This window comes from Schistocerca gregaria, unplaced genomic scaffold, assembly GCF_023897955.1.
Source record: "Schistocerca gregaria isolate iqSchGreg1 unplaced genomic scaffold, iqSchGreg1.2 ptg000266l, whole genome shotgun sequence".
Classification (NCBI taxonomy): Eukaryota; Metazoa; Arthropoda; class Insecta; order Orthoptera; family Acrididae; genus Schistocerca; species Schistocerca gregaria.
In genome coordinates, this window is record NW_026061768.1 from 1,147,569 (window position 1) to 1,171,504 (window position 23,936).

Here is a 23,936-nt window from a genome sequence, read left to right on the forward strand (position 1 = left end):
GGTAAATTATGCTGCCACAAAAGTCTTTGGGCACCTACCAAACAGCATCAAAAGCCTGACAGATAGCCAACTAACATTTAAAAATAAATTAAAAGAATTTCTAGATGACAACTCCTTCTACTCATTGGCTGAATTTTTAGATATAAAGTAAGTAAAAAAAAAAAAAAAAAAAAAAAAACTTAATCATTAGTGTCATGCAATATTTTGTGTAATGTAATTTCTTGTACAGACATCTTTTATTAACCTGACACGTTCCACATCATTACGAAGTGTCGTATTCATGATCTATGGAACAAGTATTAATCTAATCTAATCTAATCTAATCTACTTTTCACATTCTCTCGTGTAACGTGGCTGCCAGACCTTGTTTAATGCCAAATTTTACGGTAGTCGGTCATTTCACTGGCACCAAAGCCGGCTAATAAATCAATAATCGATAACTAAAACCTGAATTGTACTGTTTCCTAAGGGCTAATTACATCAACCTAGAAGCGTCTTCTGTGTTCTACTGTGTTGTTTTTAGTGTCTCCGCATTCCTTAGCACGCAACATAAGTTTGCAGACGATAAATGTAACCGTTTCAGAGAGAAGAGCGGCCAATGTAACAATCTGGCTTTATGTCGATTTGATAACAAATGACGAAAACGGACGGATATCTCAGGTTTTAACTACATAAGAACACTTTTCACATTCTCCCGTGCAACGCGGCTCCTAGTCCTCCTTTCATGCAAAATCTTAAGGTCCTAGCTCGTGTCCAAGGCACCAAAGCCGGCTAAAAAGTGAATAATCGATAACAAAAACTTGAATTGTACTACGTGTTACTGGCTACTACATCAACTTGGAAGTTTCCTATGTGTTCTAGTATAGTGCTTTTAGTGTCTCCGCATACCGCAGCCCGTGACACTACTTTGGAGACGATAAACGTAACCGTTTCAGAGAGAAGAGCGGCCAATGTAACGATCTGGCTTAAAGTCGATTTGATAAAAAATGACGAAAACGGACTGATATCTCAGGTTTTTACTACATAAGAAGACTTTTCACATTATCCCGTGCAACGCTTATGCTAGTCCTCCTTTCATGCAAAATCTTAAGGTCCAAGCTCATGTCCAAGGCACCAAAGCCGGCTAAAAAGTCAATAATCGAAAGCTAATACTTGAATTGTACTGCTTCTTACTGGGTATTACGTGAACTTAGAAGCTTCTTCTGTGTTCTACTATGGTGTATTTAGTGTCTCCGCATACCGCAGCACGCGACATAGCTTTGCACACGATAATTGTAACCGTTTCAGAAAAAAGAGCGGAAAATGTGACGATCTGGCATTAAGTCGCTTCGATTGCAAATGACTATAACGGTCGGATTTCTCAGGTTTTTACTAGATATGAACACTTTTCACGTTCTCCCGTGCAACGTGGCCGCTAGACCTCCTTTCATACTAAATCTTAAGGTCCTAGCTCATGTACAATGCACTGAAGCCATCTAAAAAGTCTATAACTGACAACTAAAACTTGAATTGTACTGCTTCTTACTTGCTATTACATCAACTTAGAAGCTTCTTCTCTGTTCTACTATGGTGCTTTTAGTGTCTCCGCATACTGCAGCACGCGACATAGCTTTGCACACGATAAATGTAATCGTTTCAGAGAGAAGAGCGGCCAATGTGACGATCTGTAATTAAGTCGATTGGATAGCAAATGACGAAAACGAGCGGATTTCTCAGGTTTTTACTAGATGTGAACACTTTTCACGTTCTCTCGTGCAACGTGGCTGCTAGATCTCCGTTCTTACTAAAACGTAAGGTCCTAGCTCATGTCCAATGCATTAAAGCCATCTAAAAAGTCAATACTCGGTAACTAATACTTGAATTGTACAGCTGCTTACTGGCTATTAGATCAACTTAGAAGCTTCTTCTCTGTTCTACTATGGTGCTTTTAGTGTCTCCGACTACCGCAGCAAGCGACATAGCATGGCACACTATAAATGTAACCGTTTCAGAAAGAAGAGCGGAAAATGTGACGATCTGGCATTAATTCGATTCGATAGCAAATGACGATAACGGGCGGATTTCTCAGGTTTTTACTAGATGTGAACACTTTTCACATTCTCCCGTGCGATATTACTCATAGACCTCCCTAGGTAAGGTCCTAGCTAATGTCGAATGCAGTAAAGCCTTCAAAAAATTCACTAATCGATAACTAATACTTCAATTGTACAGTTGCTTACTGGCTATTACATCAACTTAGAAGCTTCTTCTGTGTTCTACTATGGTGCTTTTAGTGTCTCCGCATACCGCAGCACGCGACATAAGTTTGCACACGATAAATGTAACCGTTTCAGAGGGAAAACGGCCAATGTGACGATCTGGCATTACGTCGATTCGAAAGCAGATGACGAAAACGGGCGGATTTCTTAGGTTTTTACTGCACATAAAAACTTCCCACTTTCTCCCGTGCAACGTGGCTGCCAGACCTCCCTTCATGCCAAATCTTAAGGTCCTAGCTCATGTCCAAGGCACCAAAGCCGGCTAAAAATTCAATAATCGATAACTAAAACTTGAATTGTACTGCTTCTTACTGGCTATTACACCAAATTAAAAGCTTCTTCTGTGTTTTACTATGGTGCTTTTAGTGTCTCCGCAAACCGCAGCACGCTACATAGCTATGCAAACAATAAATGTAACCGTTTCAGAGAGGAAACGGCCAATGTGACGATCTGGCATTACGTGGATTCGAAAGCAGATGTGAAAACGGGCGGAGTTCCTTGGTTTTTAGTACATATGAACACTTTTCACATTCTCTCGTGTAACGTGGCTGCCAGACCTTGTTTAATGCCAAATCTTAAGGTAGTCGGTTATTTCACTGGCACCAAAGCCGGCTAATAAATCATCTACATCTACATCTACATGACTACTCTGCAATTCACATTTAAGTGCTTTTCAGAGGGTTCATCGAACCACAATCATACTATCTCCTACTGTTCCACTCCAGAACAGCGAGCGGGAAAAACGAACAGCTAAACCTTTCTGTTCGAGCTCTGATTTCTCTTATTTTATTTTGATGATCATTCCTACCTATGTAGGTTGGGCTCAACAAAATATTTTCGCATTCGGAAGAGAAAGTTGGTGACTGAAATTTCGTAAAAAGGTCTCGCCATGACGAAAAACGTCTATGCTGTAATGACTTCCATCCCAACTCGTGTATCATATCTGCCACACTCTCTCCCCTATAACGCGATAATACAAAACGAGCTGCCCGTTTTTGCACCCTTTCGATGTCCTCCGTCAATCCCACCTGGTAAGGATCCCACACCGCGCAGCAATATTCTAACAGAGGACGAACGAGTGTAGTGTAAACTGTCTCTTTAGTGGACTTCTTGCATCTTCTAAGTGTCCTGCCAATGAAACGCAACCTTTGGCTGGCCCTCCCGACAGTATTATCTATGTGGTCCTTCCAACTGAAGTTGTTCGTAATTTTAACATCCAGGTATTTAGTTGAATTGACAGCCTTGAGAATTGTACTATTTATCGAGTAATCGAATTCCAACGGATTTCTTTTGGAACTCATGTGGATCATCTCACACTTTCCGTTATTTAGCGTCAGCTGCCACCTGACAAACCATACAGCAATCTTTTCTAAATCGCTTTGCAGCTGATACTGGTCTTCGGATGACCTTACTAGACGTTAAATTACAGCATCATCTGCGAACAGTCTAAGAGAACTGCTCAGATTGTCACCCAGGTCATTTATATAGATCAGGAACAGTAGAGGTCCCAGGACGCTTCCCTGGGGAACACCTGATATCACTTTAGTTTTACTCGATGATTTGCCATCTATTACTACGAACTGCGACCTTCCTGACAGGAAATCACGAATCCAGTCGCACAACTGACACGATACCCCATAGCTCCGCAGCTTGATTAGAAGTCGCTTGTGGGGAACGGTGTCAAAAGCTTTCCGGAAATCTAGAAATACGGAATCAACTTGAGATCCCCTGTCGATAGCGGCCATTACTTCGTGCGAATAAAGAGCTAGCTGCGTTGCACAAGAGCGATGTTTTCTGAAGCCATGCTGATTACGTGTCAATAGATCGTTCCCTTCGAGGTGTTTCATAATGTTTGAATACAGTATATGCTCCAAAACCCTACTGCAAACCGACGTCAATGATATAGGTCTGTAGTTAAATGGATTACTCCTACTACCCTTCTTGAACACTGGTGCGACCTGCGCAATTTTCCAATCTGTAGGTATAGATCTATCGGTGAGCGAGCGGTTGTATATGAGTGCTAAGTAGGGAGCTATAGTATCAGCGTAATCTGAAAGGAACCTAATCGGTATACAATCTGGACCTGAAGACTTGCCCGTATCAAGCGATTTGAGTTGCTTCGCAACCCCTAAGGTATCTACTTCTAAGAAACTCATGCTAGCAGATGTTCGTGTTTCAAATTCTGGAATATTCCATTCGTCTTCCCTGGTGAAGGAATTTCGGAAAACTGCGTTCAATAACTCCGCTTTAGCAGCACAGTCGTCGATAACAGTACCATCGGCACTGCGCAGCGAAGGTATTGACTGCGTCTTGCCGCTTGTCTACTTTACATACGACCAGAATTTCTTCGGATTTTCTACCAAATTTCGAGACGATGTTTCGTTGTGGAACCTATTAAAGGCATCTCGCATCGAAGTACGTGCCAAATTTCGCGCGTCTGTAAATTTTAGCCCATCTTCGGGATTTCGCGTTCTTCTGAACTTCGCATGTTTTTTCCGTTGCCTCTGCAACAGCGTTCGGACTTTTTTTGTGTACCACGGGGGATCCGTTCCATCTCTTACCAATTTATGAGGTATGAATATCTCAATTGCTGTTGCTACTATGTCTTTGAATTTGAGCCACATCTCGTCTACATTCGCATAGTCAGTTCGGAAGGAATGGAAATTGTCTTTTAGGAAGGCTTCTAGTGGCACTTTATCCGCTTTTTTAAATAAAATTATTTTGCGTTTGTTTCTGATGGATTTGGAAGAAATGGTATTGAGCCTAGCTACAATGACCTTGTGATCACTAATCCCTGTATCAGTCATGATGCTCTCTATCAGCTATGGATTGTTTGTGGTCAAGAGGTCAAGTGTGTTTTCGCAACCATTTACAATTCGCGTGGGTTCGTGGACTAACTGCTCGAAATAATTTTCGGAGAATGCATTTAGGACAATCTCGGAAGACGTTTTCTGCCTACCACCGGTTTTGAATAAGTATTGTTGCCAACATACCGAGGGTAGGTTGAAATCCCCACCAACTATAACCGTATGAGTTGGGTATTTATTTGTTACGAGACTCAAACTTTCTCTGAACTGTTCTGCAACTGTATCATCGGAGTCTGGGGGTCGGTAGAAGGAGCTAATTATTAACTTAATTCGGCTTTTAAAAATAACCTCCACCCACACCAATTCACACGGAGTATCTACTTCGACTTCACTACAAGATAAACCACTACTGACAGACACAAACACTCCACCACCAATTCAGCCTAATCTATCTTTCCTGAACACCGTCTGAGACTTCGTAAAAATTTCTGCAGAACTTATTTCAGGCTTTAGCCAGCTTTCTGTACCTATAACGATATCAGCTTCTGTGCTTTCTATTAGCGCTTGAAGCTCAGGGACTTTTCCAGCGCAACTACAACAATTTACAACTATAATTCCGACTGTTCCTTGATCCAAGCACGTCCTGTAATTGCCAAGCACCCTTTGACATTGCAGCCCATCCCGCACTTTCCCGAGGCCTTCTAACCTAAAAAACCGCCCAGTCCACGCCACACAGCCTCCGCTACCCGTGTAGCCGCCAGCTGAGTGTAGTGAACTCCTGACCTATTCAGCGGAACCCGAAACCCCACCAGCCTATGGCGCAAGTCAATGAATCTGCAGCCAATAAGGTTGCAAAACCGTCTGAGCCTCTGATTCAGACCCTCCATCCGGCTCTGCACCAAAGGTCCGCAGTCGGTTCTGTCAACGATGCTGCAGATGGTGAGCTCTGCCTTCATCTCGTAAGAAAGACAGGCAGCCTTCACCAAATCAGATAGCCCCTGGAATCCAGAGAGAATTTCCTCAGATCCAAAGCGACACACGTCATTAGTGCCGACATGTGCCACCACCAGCAGCTGGCTGCACCCTGTGCTCTTCATGGCATCCGGAAGGACCCTTTCCACATCAGGAATGACTCCTCCCGGAATGCACACGAAGTGCACACTGGATTTCTTCCCCTCCTTAGCCGCCGTATCCCTAAGGGGCCCCATTACGCGCCTAACATTGGAGCTCCCAACTAATCGATAACTAAAACCTGAATTGTACTGTTTCCTACGGGCTAATTACATCAACCTAGAAGCTTCCTCTATGTTCTACTGTGTTGTTTTTAGTGTCTCTGCATTCCTTAGCACGCGACATAAGTTTGCAGACGATAAATGTAACCGTTTCAGAGAGAAAAGCTGCCAATGTAACGCTCTGGCAATACGTCGATTTGATAGCAAATGACGAAAACGGGCTTATTTCTTAGGTTTTTACTACATATGAACACTTTTCACATTCTCTCGTGTAACGTGGCTTTTAGGCCTCTCTTCATGCAAAATCTTAAGGTCGTCCCTAATGTCAAGGTACCAAAGCCGGATAATAAGTCAATAATCGATTACTATTACTTAAAGTTTACTGCTTCTTACTGGCTGATTACATCAACTTATAAGCTTCTTCTGTGTTTTACTGTGTTGCTATTAGTACCTCCACATAGCGCAGCACACAACATAAGTTTTCAGACGATGAAGGTAACCACTTCACAGAGAAATTCCAAATTCTGTGTCTGTGTCTACTGCCTGCTCATATTGTTTAAAGCAGGTTGCTCTAAATGCCCAGTGGATCTGATTCCCTTGATACCCATTCTAAACAATCTCGGATTGGGAAAGACCAAGCTCTGCTTATACTTATAGTCTGGGAAGTTGACATATCTTAGACAGTAAAATATGATGGTTAAAGATGTCCACTGAGTATTCCCATATACACTGAAGTTAGCTTTGAACAACAAATTATTAATTGGCCACCTACTCTTGACTCAATAGCTACTAAGATCTTTCACTGGTGAAGGAGGTGACAACGTTGTTACGTCCATTAGAGGCTTCTGTAGTTTGCTGAGAATGATGTGATATAATTGTGCCTTATGAATTTCTGTGGGGTTCCAGAGTAAGTTCTACACTGGTGCTGGACATCCATTATTGCTGTTCTCATTCGAGGCAATCCTGGATTCTAAATCTCAAGCACCAGAGGATTAGAAACAGCAATGCAACCTCTGTCTTCCTGGCTGTCCACTATTTCAAAGTGCTGTGGTTGACAGTCTCTTCTCATTGTGCAGTGCTTGTAGATTATTGTAAATGGATAAACTGCAATATTTAGAACATCTCATTCTAAACTTTCTAAAGAACGAGACTTTTCTGTCACGACCACTTTTTGTGTGAGGTGATAAATACCAGGAATTTGGTTGTATTTTGAGAACCTAATGGTGACATACATTAGTGTCTGTGTAAATTAATGGAACTGGATTTTTCCTGAGGTCGGCAGTTTTCCGAAGGTCGGCGTTTTCCCACGAGGTCGGCGTTTTACCCCGAGGTCGACGTTTTTCCCTCGAGGTCTGCGTTTTTCCCCGAGGTCGGCGTTTTTTCCCTAGGTCTGCGTTTTTGCACTGAGGTCGGATCGGCGATTTTTTCCCCGAGGTCTAGAAATCTATCGGTATATTGAAAATCCAAAGTATTTTGATGTATATCGAACTATACTGATATGTCAAGTCAACTTGAAACATATATCCGACCACTAGATATCGGTATTTATCGAGATAGCGATATATTTCGATATACCTATTTATTTCGAGAATCGTGTTCTTAGGGGTACAGATTTTTTTCAAGACGTCCATTCTTTAACATTATCGATTCATTTCGATATATCGACTTATGTCGAAGCACTCATTATATCGAGATGTCGATTTATTTCGAGATATCTATCTATATTGAGGCATCCATTTATTTCGAGGTATCAATTGATTTCGAAGTATCCGTTTATGTCGAGATATCGATTTAGTTTGATATACCGAAACAAATCGGGTTGTCTGTTTATTTCGAGCTATCGATATATTTCCATGTATCGGTGTACTTCAGATATCGATTCCTTTCGAGATATCGATATATTTCAAGAAACCTCTATATCTCAAGTAATCCATAAATTTCTAGATATTGTATTTTTAGAGATATCTTTATATTACTAGGTACCAATATATTTCAAGATATCGATATATTTCTATACCTCGATTTATCTCGAGAGGTCCGTGAGATTCGAGATATCGATCTATATGGTAAGCTGAAATGCGTCTAGATGTCGATATATTTCGGGATATCGAATCATTTCGATGTAGCTGTCTTTTGGAGGTGTCGATTTATTTCGAGTTTCGATTTTTTTCATGGTGTCGATTTATTTCGAGGTTGCGACTTATTTCGGGTTGGCGATTTATTTCTGGGTGTGGATTTATTTCGAGGTGTCGATATATTTCGAGGTGACGATATATTTCGACGTTACTTGTCGACTGCATCAGCTTAGAACCTATTTCGTACAGAGTGGTGCGACTGCATACCTCAGAAGGCGACATTGATATCCAGACGATGAATGTAAACGTTTCCGAGAGAAAAGCGTCCAATGTGACGAATTGGCACTACGTCATTATGAAAACAAATGACGGAAACGTGAGGTTTCTGCCACTCAAAGTGCTGCCAACTTTCACCCCACCCCCTCCTCACTCTCCCCAGTCGTGGCGATCAGCTGGTGTGATAGAAATGGACACAGGAAAGTAATAACGTTCCATGAAATCCCATTCTAGGGAGGTTCAAGGGTAAATGTTCCAGACGGTTTATTTGCATTAAGACACGCATACTGGACATCTACAATGTCACATCTGCCAGATCGTTTCTATTGTCAGCAGTGGAAAACAAAACAGCGTACTGAAAAAGCCATAGTGAGACGCGGTTTTTGGTAGACGAAATAATAGGAATACTCGAGGCACTGATAATGATGATATAATGAGAATTCTGGTATTGTTTTGAAAGATGCATTTAAATATGCATTGAACGTAGCTCCAAATTATTTTGTGAATTATAATTGCGGTATGATGGATCTACATTGGAGATTTGGTAATGCAAAACATTTCGATCTGAGAATACTTTACGTGATAGAACGGCATTGACCTTGTGTGTCATTAGGGTAAAGTTAATTTGCCGCCATTAACATAAAATTTATCCGCCATTAACATAAAATCTATTTTTCAGCTTACTTCAATAAGGACTCACTTCAGATGATTGGACAACTAAAGAGAACTCAAACCGTTATTTTAATAGTATTCGTAGGTCCAATGCAGCATTTACTGTGGACAGTCCCTGAGTCAAGACTGTCAGTTTTATGTAGGGAGCACTCCTTTAAGAAAGCACTCCGTGTTCAGGCCACAAGTGGCCAATCAGGACCATCCGACCGCCACGTCATTCTCACTGAGGGTGGAGGAGGAGCTGGCTCTCCCACTCGTTGTGGTAGTTTCCTTTGACTGGAGCCGCTACTATTCGGTCGAGTAGTTCCTCAATTGGCATCGCAAGGCTGAGTGCAACCCGAAAAATGGAAACAGCGCATAGCGGCCCGGATGGTCACCCATCCAAGTGCCGACCACGCCCGAAAGTGCTAAACTTCAGTGATCTGACGGGAACCGGTGTATCCACTGCGGCAAGGCCGTTGCCCCTACCACTTTTACATGATATTTTTGATCGTAGATCAGGTCTGATGGCTGGAAAGAATGGACGTTTACCATGTTATGCACATTTATATTTTCACTACGTCGACACAGCTGGTCCAATTTCGACCAGCGGTGATGGTAGCCATAATGATCGAGCCAAGCATCCTGTGTACATTGGTTGCACCCAAGTGTGTGGGGATCACAGCATTCGTGACATTTAAATTTGTTACTTCTTTGCTACTATATTCGCAATAAATTTTGCAGACAGTATCCGCATATGACGCTGAATGCACCTACAAAATTATGTCATTGTACGACACATGTTTCAGGAGATACGTCATAAAAACTCAGGACAAGGCCAGACGCTGCATAGTACGGACGTGGACGCACAGCTGTAAATAAATGCCTGGTCAACACCAAGCTTTTCCGCTAGTCATCTATAAAGATAAAAAATCCCCAATATTGTCCACCAGCATATTTTTGAAAAACCTTTATTTTGTCATCCATTTTTTTTTCCTGTAAAAATCGTAAAAGCCGCATCATTGTGTTTTTAAAAATCGTTTCCTATTGTCATCTCTTTTTATGTATTTTAAACCATTTATCGCTTGTGTAACCTGTGGCTACAAGTCCATTCCCTTTATGGGGTAATCGAAATAATGAACAACGGAAAAAAGTGTGGGTCAATTTCTTCCTCATTTTTCGGAACTTTTGATAATAGTAAATCGTTGGCTCTTTGAGGGCGTGGTAGGTACATACAAGAGATTAGTGTAAGATTAGAATTTGGGTTAGATACAGTGCCAGGAGGTTCTGTTTCTATCTGGCTAGCTTCAAAGTACTTCACCATCTACTAAGTGATGCGTTTCATTGTGAATGGTGTGGTCTGTGCTAGGTCTACCCTTTACTCCACAATGCTGTTCCTTCGATGCTATTAAAACCAGGATGTTATCAAAATATATGCACAGTGGCAGACTGGAGTCTTCAGAAATATTTCCAGTGGTGGGGAGGGGGGAAGGCGCGTCGGGGCTGGAGTGCATGATTCTGAAACTGGCACTCTGTGTACAAATCAGCTGGTCAGTTACGAGGTGCATCAAGCTACAAGACCCTAACTCTATAAGCGCTACAACTGGTCAAAGCTAAGGTTTAGCAGTATTGTGGAGAATTCTTATCTGGAAGAGTATGAGTATACTGTAACGAATAAAAACTCTTTACTCCAGATTCCAAGGATGGTTAGGGGCGACGGGTGAAAGTGCCCTTTTGCCTATCCTCCCCTCCCCACCTCCTCCCCTCCCCCTCCCCTTCCCCCTCTCGGACGCCAATGGCTGGCCCGTTCATTTTGAGAACATCAGAGTTGCAGTAACCTTTGTGAGAAACTGTTCTAGATGTCCTTGCGCGTCAATCTTACCACTCACAACAGCAGTGGGAATGTCGGTTATCGCTCAAACAACTGGTTTTCGGCTCTTATCAGTTTCCCAGCCTCACTTTAACCTAATTGTTAAAGCCCGTCACAATACCAGTTCTTGTAATAACCGATTTTCAGTATTTTATTTACATTATTTCCTCTTGTAAACGTAGAAATCAAACAAAGATAAAAAATTTTACTTTCTCAGTTTCTTGATAAATGGAATCAAAACGTCAAATACATTTATGATGACCTGCCAACGTCCAGAACGAAATTAGAATTATATTAATACCGTCAGCTGCTCACGGGTGTCGATATATATCAACGGGGACAGGTGACAATGTGTGCCTGTCTGGGACTCGAACCCGGGATCTCCTGCTTACATGGCAGGCTCTCTGCCCATCTGAGCCACCGAGGGCACAGACGATAGTGTGACTGCAGGTACTATCTCGCGCACGCTTCCCGCGAGACTCACATTCTCACCTTCCATGTCCACGCACTACATTCGTAGTGTCCCACACCAACACATTCATTACTCGTGGAACACATTCTTACCAAGTCCCGTAACAGTTCGGGGAATACTTGTGCATCTTCACAGAAGAAGGTCATGGCTGGTGTTGCCAGAACCATATACTTATATCGATATGGACATGTCTTCCACGAGGAATGAGTGTGTTGGAGTGGGACTCTACGACTGTAGTGTATGGACATTCAAGGTAAGAATGTGAGTCTCGCAGGAGGCGTGCGCGAGATAGTCCCTGCAGTCGAACCATACACTGTGCCCTCGGTGGCCTAGATGCATAGAGCGTCTGTCATTTTAGCAAGAGATCCCGGGTTCGAGTCCCGGTCGTGGCACACATTTTCACTTGTCCACGTTGATATTTATCAACGCCCGTGAGCAACTGACGGTATTAATATAATTCTAATTTCTTTAAATTAAATAGTCCAATAAAACTTTGTCCGCTGTTCGCTGTTTCTCTCAAAATATAGCGAGTACTTCTATACCACAGAAAACTGCCAGTATTATCCTACTGATTTTAGTTTTTAGAACTCTGCTCAAAAATTATATTTAAATCGGTTATCACAGCACTATGCGGGCATTACGTATAATCCAGCGATAAAGAGTGAAAACTGCGGCAGGAGAACTCTCTTTTTCGTTTTAATTTCTCTGTTAACGGCTAAAAGCAGATAACGTAGACACAGGCAGCAGATCAGGCACTTTCTATTTTTATCCCGAACTATGAATGATTTGTAAAATTTTAACTTTTTTCCTTGTATGATGTCGCAAGTCGACCAAATCGACCATTGTGCTTCACTCGTACTGCATATCGTAATATACTTCCAGGCTTCCAGATGGTGCCTTTCTGTGTTACAACTGACGTTCGACAACAGCGAGAAACTGCGTCCATTCTCGCGCACTGCTTGTATAACAGGCACAGTATTGTCTCGGCAATGTTGGACCAATTCACTTGTTGCTCGTTTCTATCAGCAGTGTTATTAAAGTGGCATACATCACTTTTCCCATTTTTTCTGTAATAACGCAGTATTTAAGAGCTATGGAAATCTTACGAATAAAAATTACTCGTCTTTTTTAAAAAAGGTTTATTTGAAAACTAAAAATTTTACTACGACAACTGTGGCTAATTGGTATATCTGTTTTTACGTGGTTATCAGGAAAATATAAAAAGATACTTGTTATAACCGAGAGCAAACAAATACCGAAAGACATCGGTTATTCAGAACTAAAATACCAATGTCGTTTTAACTGATCGGTTTTTCTATCTCTAAACTGCAGTGTCGCCACAGAAAAGTGTGTCGTTCCATCAATGTACATAGCAACGTTGAGATATGTATGTGTTTATGCGCAATATCGGCAAATGGAAACACGAAGAGGTAATAAGCACATGAGCGACAGAATTTATTTCACAGTCAGAAAAGTCGAGTGACAGACAAGACTGAATCACTGTAATAGAAATTATATGGAAAGCTGTGTAAAGGAAAATTTCCAGTTCTTTCGTGGATTCCAAAATTGAAGCAAATTCCGGGACATCAAGGTGACATAGTCTTATACGGATAGTATTCCATGACTAACGTAATTGGCCCACATACTGTACTGGTATACTGATAATATTACACTACTAAGGTAATTTACCTGAAATAATTTACAAACATGTTACTATAACATTCGCTACTACTCATTACGCTAATTGACCTTCAGCCATTAAGCGCAAGCGCAGATCTCAGTTATGATACGTGCGCCATCCAAAAATTTATCAAGGTGGTAACTCAACACAACTACAAACGATCATTGTGTGCAAAATAAATAGAACGCCTCATAAGAAGAACATGACGGGTTTGAATCATTCCCACCGCAAAGGATGAAAAAATCAGGCTTGCACATAAGACCACTTGATAACTAACCAGAAATTCAGATTAGTTGTAGCTTCGGTGACAATCGCCTTTTTTACATTTTCCCCGTAAACTAGATAATTATGAAACGTAACAACTACTCTAAAATATCTGCAGCAACGGACTTGCCGCGGAGGTTGCATCGGTTCACGTGAGATCACCGAAGTTAAGTGCGTTGTCGGGCGTTGAAGGCACTTGGATGGGTGATCATCCAGGCCGCCTCATGATGCCAATCGAGGAGCTACTCGACCCAATAGTAGCGGCTCCGGTCAAAGAAAACCATCATAACGACCGGGAGAACAGTGTGCTGATCCCCGCCCCTCCTGTTCACATCCTCCACGGATGATGACACGGCGGTCGGATGGTGCTGTCCCAGTAGGTCACTCGTGGCCTGAAGACGGAGTACTTATAAAGCAACTACTCTCCAGTGGATGGTCGAACTACTGAGACCTTGATGCCTGGCATCAATAACAGATGGCAGCACAAGAGGTTGGCTTACGCCTACTGCCGAATTTTGCGATCTGTCGTAAGCCTGCGTAAGCACGTGGGGCCTTCCGTCTTAAGTGCAAGCATATCCATTGCGTTTTCTGCCGCGCGACTTGAGTGGAATGTTTCATTATTTCTGAAATATTATAGAAATGTTTTTCGTTGTATATCCTCACCATCGGTACTGAATTTACTGTAAAATTACTTGCTCACTTTTCGGAACTTCCGTTCATAGTAAATCGATACTATTTGAAGCCGTGGTAGACACGAGTCTAGTGTGCTTCACCTTCAGCACCTTCTGTGTCAGTCTCGGTTCCTATGTCCCTGATTTCACAACGAACAGTTCGTTGTCTACTGAGTATACTGTCTGTTGCACGACACTATCCCTCCCACGCTGCTAAATGTAGGTCGTCGGCAAAATATGACTGCAGTGGAACAAGGGCGTCTGCAGAAATTTCCCCAGGAGGTGGTGGTGGCATTGTTAGTGGTGTGTGTGTGTGTGTGTGTGTGTGTGTGTGTGTGTGTGTGTGTGCGTGTGTGTGTGTGTGTGTGTGTGTGGAGGCCATTACTATGAAATTCACACAGTCCAGACCGCCAAGGAAAATAAACCTTGAGATTTGGAAAGGTTGTTGATCTTATACCGCTTATACTGCATATTTCGAAATTCCACCTCTAAGGGGGATACACAGGAAATGAAAGGATTTTTGAAACATGTAGCTATTAAGGTAATTTTGAAGCTAGGCAGACGAAAATTTGTATCTGGTTTCTAGGTCAGAAATAAAGAAATATGTGTTCCAGTATTATTGGGAATTTAACCTCTATGAGGTGAAATAGTAGGTGAACATTTTATCTTGAGATAAAAATGGCTCTGAGCACTATGGGACTTAACATCTTAGGTCATTAGTCCCCTAGAACTTAGAACTACTTAAACCTAACTAACCTAAGGACATCACACACATCCATGCCCGAGGCAGGATTCGAACCTGCGACCGTAGCAGCCGCGCGGTTCCTGACTGAGCGCCTAGAACCGCTAGACCACCGCGGCCGGCTTGAGATAAAAAATTATGGAAGGACTATGGAAGTATTTTTAAGGCTATATCTACGAAAATTGGTATTTGACTTCAAGGTTACAAATAAGAAAATACGTATTTTCGTGTTTTTGGAAGTTCAACCCCTAAGGGGATGAAATAGAGTGAGCTGGTGCGTTTCTGGCGCCAGTTTTCGTCGATCGATGTTTCGATCTTTGAGTCGCGGTCCAGAGGACACTGCTCGCTAACCGACTGTAGTAGTTCTCTGTGCGGCCCAACATCGGGCTTACCGCGCTTACACTGGACACAGTTGCCAACAAATCGCATGCCATCGCCATATAGGTTGGGCCAAAACATGTGTTCCCGAACTCTGTTCAAGGTCTTGTAGAACCCCAAATGATCCCCTACCGCCGAATCGTGGAAATATCTGAGTGCCATGCTAACTCGTTCCTGTGGAATACAGACCTTCCCTTCACCACGGTTGTCTTCCCCTTTACACAAGACACCCCCCCCCACCCCACCCCCCGAAGACCTCGCCATCCGCCAACTGCTGCCGAATCGGTCCCCACCCGGGGTCCTCGGCCTGTTTGCCGGCTAAGTCGCAGAAGAAGCCGGGTGTCTCGGAGAGAAGGAAATTGACCCCCAGATCCGGCTCCACGTGGCCCTTGCCTTCCCCAGACTCTGCCGCGAACATACGGATAAGAGCCTCGCCAATTCATTGTCTCTGCCACTAATATGGCGAACCTGGAGATAAGTCTCGTCATCTTAACTTCGGTATGATTTTTAGCGATCTTATTAATCAAAGTTTAAGGGCTGGCACTGGCCAAGTAACTCACGGAGGCTCATTGGTTTCAGTCCAGTTGTATTGCTCACCTGTTCTCCAGATAGGGTTGTGTAGTTTATGTCTCAGAAAATTGTCTGCTCTTGATGTGTGTTGTGTTAGAGATAACTGGCAGCGGTCGACGCTAGCATACTGGGAGCAGAGCACCACGGCGGCAGAGAGATATTTGAGGCCATGTCCTCTCCTTTACATCTTGGGTTATGTTGTCACTTTTGCGTTATTCCATCTTTCCGGTGCTGAACTATAGCATCCAAAGTTCAATTGCATTGCCATGTTGAGTATATTTCTATGTCATTCTCTGCCTCGTGGATCTCTTGTATTGATTTGAATCCTTGGTCTGCTCGCGTCTATCGCCAATTCACACGAAATATTGAAGCAACCTTATTTTAAGGGTATTGTCATATAGTCATGTTCTAGTTGTAATCATTCTAAGAATATTGTTGATTAATCAACTGAGTAAGTAAATTTGAAGGTCCGTTTAGTCAAAATTAAAGGACCCCCTTAATTGTTTTAGTCATTTTTATACAGTTTTGTTTAGGAAAGTTGGCAAGCCGAACGTTAAATATCTGTATTCTTACGCTTAATCTGTTTCTCCCCTGATTGCAAGTAGTGAGAGTTCTGCTATGAATTTTATGGACATTTGTGCTATTTAAGTAAAGCTTTACCTAAGTATATATACCTAGTCATATTCAAATTTCAAGTTTTACGGGTCTCGTTCCACTTAACGAAATTTATTTATTATTTGTCCAACTGATCTGGCCTTGTGATTTTATAATGCTTTTGATTGTAATAAAATATGTAGCAACTACAACGGATTACTATTGTGATTTTGGTGTGTCACTACCATACCCCATATCACAGAGGATGAAATGTTTCATGAAATATATGAAAACCTGTTTTTGATACATTCAACGATTAAGAGGGTGGAATATAGGATGTAATGTTTTATGAAAGTATTTCAGTGCGAAAGAGTTTTTAAAGCGAAATCTATGAATATTGTGTTATAGAAAACTACGTGTTTCACTGTTTTTGGAACTACAACCTCCAAGAAGGTGCAATAGGGGCACAGGTTTCACTGACCCATAGCCTTCCAGCCCAACCTGCAAAGTATACGGACTTGAAATTTGATGAAGGTGTAAATCTTACGCTGAAAGCATCATTTAAGAAGAGATTGTTCGAAATTTCACTCCTATGGGGGTGAAACATGGGTTGAAAGTCTTTTTTTTAAAATATGTCCCTATGTCCCTATTGAAGCTATAACTACAAAACTACGAAAATTGACATTTGGTGTCTCAGTCAGATACAAAAAAGAAACAGGTTATTAGCATTTTCCGAAATTCTTCCATTGGGGGATAAAATAATTAGTGAAGGTTTTTTGAAAATAAATCATTATTAAAGAACTACTGAAGCATTTTTATAGCTACATCTATGAAAATAGGTATTTGACATCTCGGTTGGATGTAAAAAAAATGTGTTTCGTTGCTTTTGGAAATTTAACTCACTAATAGAGTGAAATAGGGGATGTAATGTTTTATGAAATATTTCACTATGAAAGCATTTTTAGAATTAAATGGATGAAGATTTGAATTTGGCTCCTCGGCTCTAAATAGAAGAATACGTGTTTAATTGTTTTTGAAAACCCAACCCCTAAAGGGTGTGAGATGTTTCAGAAAATGGTTCATTATGAAAGGATTGCTAAATATATCTGACAATTCGTATTCGGCTAATATGTTACAATTTTCAAAAACTACGTGTTTTTCTGGTTTTGGAACTTCGAGCATAAGGGGATGAAAATTTTAATGAAATATTTATTGCGTTATATTAAAATATTTTAAATCTGCATCTATGAAAACCGGTATTTCACTTCTCAATTAGATATAAAGAAATATGCTTTAGGGAATGAAAGACTGTACGGAGATATCACCACAAGAATACAAACGGCTTGATTAACAAAAACCTTGGACTCCAGCTGTCAGCATTGCTTATTGATCATTCAGTAAAAGACCATGCTTCAACGACGCTAAGTTTAGAAAGTTTAGAAAGTGTTGCAGTTTATAAAAGACATAAAAAAACGATTAAAGAAAAAAATTCTTTGCAGACCATGAACGGTCTACGCAAGTAAAGAAGCGGATGATAAGCTAGCTCTTTATGCAAATGAGTTGGTCAGTTTAAGTTCCGAGACATGTCATGCAGCAGGAACGGAATCCTATAGTTGCTACGATTGGCTAAAGGAAAAGTTTTGCAGAATCACTCGAAATCACTTCTGCAAGTGGCTAAGAATCTCGTAATGAATAAAAATTCTGTACTGAGAATTCCAAGGTGGGAGATGCAAGATTCCTCCCCCCCCCCCCTTCCCCCTCCTCACAATGCTATCCTTCTTTACCTACAGCAAAAAATGAATAAATAAATTAATAAATAAAACTAGAGAAATTTCTACTGTGAAACTATTTGCATACAAGAGAACGGCCCTTGAAATTTAACTCTTCAAAGTTTTAAGCCCTGCTCATTCCGGATATTGATTAGAAAGTGTTAATCCACATGTGAAACCTGAGTATATAATCCCTGTGACATTTGATCAACGGTGTTCCATAAGGACAGGTTCTCATTCAAAACGTTCGAAAATTCAATTTCTTTGTAGTTGCATTTTTTAAAGGTGTACTTGTCTAGACTCTTGGAACAGAAAGTTTTTTTTTTTAATCCGTGCTTTACAAAAGTTTCTACAGTCCATTGTTTGAAGCAGTGTCACGGCTGCCATGAGCCGCGCTGGGTACCCGCCATGTGTCCAACGCCTTGTCACGGTTCGCGCGGCTCCCCCTGTTGGAGGTTCGAGTCCTCCCTCGGGCATGGTTGTGTGTGTGTTGTCCTTAGCATAAGTTACTGTAAGTAGTGTGTAAACATAGGGACTGATGGTTCAAATGGCTCTGAGCACTTTGGGACTTAACATCTGAGGTCATCAGTTTCCTAGAACTTAGAACGACTTAAACCTAACTAAATTAAGGACATCACACACACCCATGCTCGAGGCAGGATTTGAACCTGCGACCGTAGCGGTCGCGTGGCTCCCGACTGAAGCGCCTACAACCGCTCGGCCACATCGGCCGGTCTATCATGTATTCTAGAAGAGTTGCAAGGTCGTCAGTGGCGCCTGTTCTTTCGAGAGCAGTTACTATCTTCATATCTATGGTTAAACGTTACCCAGCCATTGACCTTCGTCTGTGCGAATGCGCACAGGTTGCCGGAACTCTTACGGGAATCGTCACCTTAGTGTGAGCCAGTAATGAGTGGATGGACAAATACCTATTAAGTACATTACGTATGCGGATTGTGGTCGGTTGGGGATGTGAGTCTCACGGGAAGCGTGCGAGGGATAAATTCCTGCAGTCGTGCTGTTCATGTGTGCCCTCGATGGCTCAGATGGATTGAGCGTCTGCCTTGTAAGCAGGAGATTCTGGGTTCGAGTCCCAGTAGGGGCACACTTTTCAGCTGTCCCCATCGAAGTATATCAACAACACCTGTCGGCAGCTGAGGGTTTCAATTAATTATCAGTTGTGAAGGTGATTCGATGAACCCTTTGCCAGGCACTTAAATGTGTTTTGCAGGGTATCCATATAGATGTAGATGATAACTCGTCCCGTGTCGCACGTGCTCAAAATGATTCATACTGCAGAATGCATGCAAACATACTCACCGAAAATACGGACGAATATCAAGTGCAGGCTGCCGAGTGCTGCATATCCAGCTTTGACAGATCGGCTTTTCCTGCCAAGAAGAACAGGAAGTTGCTGTCTAGGAACAATCAGAGGTAGAGGAAGGGTTGATAAATACTCCTTGACTTGCAGACTAAACGTAAATAACGAAAATACATTTTTGGTAAAAATTGGTCAAAACATAATCGGTTGCCCTCCGTATTGGATTAGCTGTTTTGAATATTGAAAATCTGACTTCAGATTCGTTTTCAGCGACATTAGAAATATATATGTAACACTCAGTTCATGCAAATCGAAGTAATAATATAACTAAATGTTTTCCCTAAACTTTGAACACATTTTTTTCGGGTAACTATTTTCTCAGAACGGCATGCAGCATAAATTAAAAGTGGTTCGTTCTCTTAACATCTACCTCTGACCCCTAAAAGTACACTTTTCTTAGGAGCTTATAGCTATAATATGACATTTGTTAATATTAACTAATTTTTGTGTAGGCATAAGGAGTGAAACAAACCCTCAAAAATCGAACTCAAAGTTCGAATTAGCACTGTATCGTTAAATTTAAGGTTGTTTCATTGCGGTTAGGTATACGCTCCCATAAATTTTATGTTTTATCGACTGATGTTATCCATTTTCAATTTCAGAGGAATAATGTAGTATCAACTGATGTTACCCATTTTTGAATTCAGGTAACATATGAGGTGCCACACTACACGCGCTCTGCGTACTCCAGTCTCGCAGGCCCTTGATCAAATCATAATTACGGGCGCCATTTTTTATTGAAAATCTAAAATTAAGCTCATAGTATTATCACTCGTAATTCCCAAACAGATCTTTCGAATGTATTTTCATTGTCTCAAAAAGAATTTCAAATGTACCCTTTTTTGCTCATTTGTATGAGAACCTGGCCGTAACGCCAGAATATAGTCACGAGATTTTTTTTCAGAGACGCTGTACGTTCGCGAGAAGACTTTCGTTCTGCGCGTGTCGAAGGACATTCCTCAGATATTACTGTGTGTGTGCTACTCAGTCGTGTCATTTAAGTGTACATCTTTGCATAGTTTTCCTTTCACGATGTAAACAGTGTTCCGCTCAGTTGCTAACTGGCCAGTGAGTGGTTCCGAAGGTATCGGATGTGCGGTGCGTTCGGTCTGCTAGGACAACAGCAGATTAGCGTGGTGCGATGGCAGAAGCAGACACTGAGGGAGCTAGCTGCTGGGACGCCAGCGAACAATTTATGCCAAGTAAGACGAAGAGGACTATTCTAAAATTACGAGCCGTCTCAAAAGTGTTTACCATTGGTAAATCTTGCTGTTGAGTCTGACAAAACTGGCAGTTTTGCCTAGGGATACATTAGAGAGAGCTACAGGAAATCCCCCCACCCCCCTCAATGAATTTTTGGTTGTGATGACAGGCCGATTGGTAGTGTAGCTCGAGATCTAAGTTAGGTTGGAAGGTGGTAATTTGATTGAGAGTTGTTTACGCCAACGATTATGAATGCCGACTAAACGTTGTGCGAGCAGATTGCCCTGTAGCGTAGCCTAGCGTTTCCGTCCGTGCCACATTTAACACACTTTCTCTAACTGTGTAAAAAAGTCTCACAACAGCCACGATAACTACGTTTCTGGTGGGGGGAGGGTAGAGTCCACTATGTAACTTTCACTGCAAATTTTAGTAACCGCATAAACTAACCGAAATAGAAGCGTAATTTTAACTATATTTCCTTTTGTGGGAAAATAATGGTTCTCCTCTTTCGGCAGCAACTGTAATATGTAGGCGACTTATTAGTTTTTTTTAACTCTGAATCATGATCTCAATAGACGCAGTGCTTTTTTTACGTTACTTGATTTGTGGTCTATAGTAAACAATGCAACGAATTGGTAAATTCTTTGAAGTTTGACGTGTGTTACATAGACGACGTCTGCAATGTTCGTAAGGCCAAGTTTGCATATATTCGGTGTCTGTTTTTTTGGCCATGTACTGTATAATTAAAGGGAGGAGGATTATGTTCAAGGAGCAGTGCATTAGCAGTCTATGGAGAAATTGAGAATTTGGATCTAAAGAACGGCATGCTCGGGCAGTTCGTGCTATTCTGTTGACCACTGTGTAATTCGGACACAGTGATCATTGCCTCTCCCTCGTAACCAGGGGACTCGGGTGCTAATCCTGGTCTGGCAAAAATTTTCATCAGTGCCCATTGACTAAAGTCTGTTCCCATTGTCAGCTAATGTCATTGTTTCGGTGTTAAATTGTATTTTGTTCACGATACGTAGTTTGGCTTTTTCATGGATAACAGCTTTGAAAAGCGTACAGGTTATATTGATATTTGCTCGTCGTTAGTCCAAGGCAACTATAGCGATTTATAAACACAGTTGTAGTTCGTATTAAGCCTACATACGTAATTGTGTCCTGTGTTTCTTTACCAAGAACTACTTCGTAAGTAATTCCCCTGTAGTGGTATTTTGTTATAGTATTTTGTATAAATATTTATAGACTGCAGGCTTGGATGAAATATGAAACACATGTCCGAAGTTCCTGTTGATACTGCAGATACTGTTTCATCCGTACTAGGGGCCAAAACATTTCATCTAATACAGAAGGACACAATTTGTCTCGAGATTTAGCAATTTTTCGTAATAGAGGCCTTGCTTCGATATATTTTTCTCTAATTCTTGTTTGGATTTAATCTTAAAACACACTAACTCTTCCACCACTTATTCGATATGTGGTTTTATCCATTTCGTAGCCTAGAGTTCCTAAACGGTCGATAATATTAATGATTTCCTTTCTCAATTATATTTTCTGTAAATCTCCTGTTTATGGTTATTGCTAACATGTTTCACGCTCTCACTTTTATTATTTTTATTTTTCTAGTTTTGTGCCTTGTAGCCAAATTTTCTTTGAATCTGGTTTTTAATTCTGAAATAGTAACAGTTGAAGGTCAAGAGAAGATTGCGGTCTATTTGAGGAGAGTGGCTTGGAGATTTTTTATAACAGACGTATACAGGTCATGGGGATCCTTACCTATATACATTTACTTCGAGTGTGTTGTAGCCCATTCTCTTGTCATGATCTCGGCTGTATCGTAGCACATTGTCTCGGTTAGGTTGGAGATTTCTGTTGAGAGTTGCCGAAGTCAACGAAAGTGATTACAAAGTAAAGACTGTGCTAACAGAACGATCTGTAGCGTAGTCCAACACGTTCTTTCTGTCCTTTTAAAGCCTCTTTTAATTAAAAATAACTAAAGCTGCAAGATACAATCTCAAAACTGTATTACGTAATAGAGTAATCCCAGACTATTGTTGTGTAAGTTGTGTGCGTACACTATTTTTTTTGTCAGTGAATATACATTTTTTTACTCATTTGCTGGGTTTCAATTTTCCCCGTTTTCTGGCAAAAAACCTTTTCCTGTGAAGGGCCCATTAGCTTGTCGGTTATATTTGTGACTTTCTCGACGGTCAGTAATTTCCTGATAGTCCATCCACCGGCGTCATTGTTAACATCGGATATAGATTTTAGTATTAGGAAGGCTAATATGAAGCTAATGCATAAGTAGGTCTAATAATTAATAAAAATAGGAATGCGGGTAAGCTACTACAAACAGCATAGTGAACGCATTGTTGTGGCCAAGATAGCCACGAATCCCACGCCTACCAAAGTCGTAAAAGTAGTCAGCAGATGATGAAGAAATTGATGAAATGTGTGATGAGATAAAAGAAATCATTCGGATAGTGATGGGAGATGAAAATTTAATATTAATGGGTGACTGGAATTCGACAGTAGGAAATGGAAGAAAAGGAAACGTAGTAGGTGAATATGGAATGGGGGTAAAAAATGAAAGAGGAAGCCGCCTGGTAGGTTTTTGCCCAGAGCATAACTTAATCATAGCTAACACTTGGTTCAAAAATCATGAAAGAAGATTGTATACGTGGAAGAGACCTGGAGATACTGCAATATTTCATATATATTATATAATGGTAAGACAGAGATTTAGGAACCATATTTTAAATTGTAAGACATTTCCAGGGGCAAATGTGGACTCTGATCACAATATATTGATTATGAACTGTAGATTAAACTGAAGAAACTGGAAAAAGGTGGGAATTTAAGGAGATTTGACCTGAAAGAACTGACAGAATCAGAAGTTGTAGAGTGTTTCAGGAAGATCATTAGGGAACGATCTACGGGAATGGGGGAAAGTAATACAGTGTGATGAGGGATCTGAGTGGTGTACTGTCAAGGGGGAGGGGGTTCCTCAGGGATCAGTGTTGGGGCCGCTCCAGTTCC

The 23,936-nt window shown here is 41.3% G+C and overlaps 1 non-coding gene across 1 annotated transcript; it reads left to right on the plus strand.

The window, feature by feature from the left end:
- Window positions 1-19,340: 19,340 nt before the first annotated feature.
- On the plus strand, window positions 19,341-19,415 carry Trnat-ugu (transfer RNA threonine (anticodon UGU)). The gene has a single exon. It is a non-coding gene; the product is annotated as a tRNA-Thr (tRNA).
- Window positions 19,416-23,936: the final 4,521 nt, after the last annotated feature.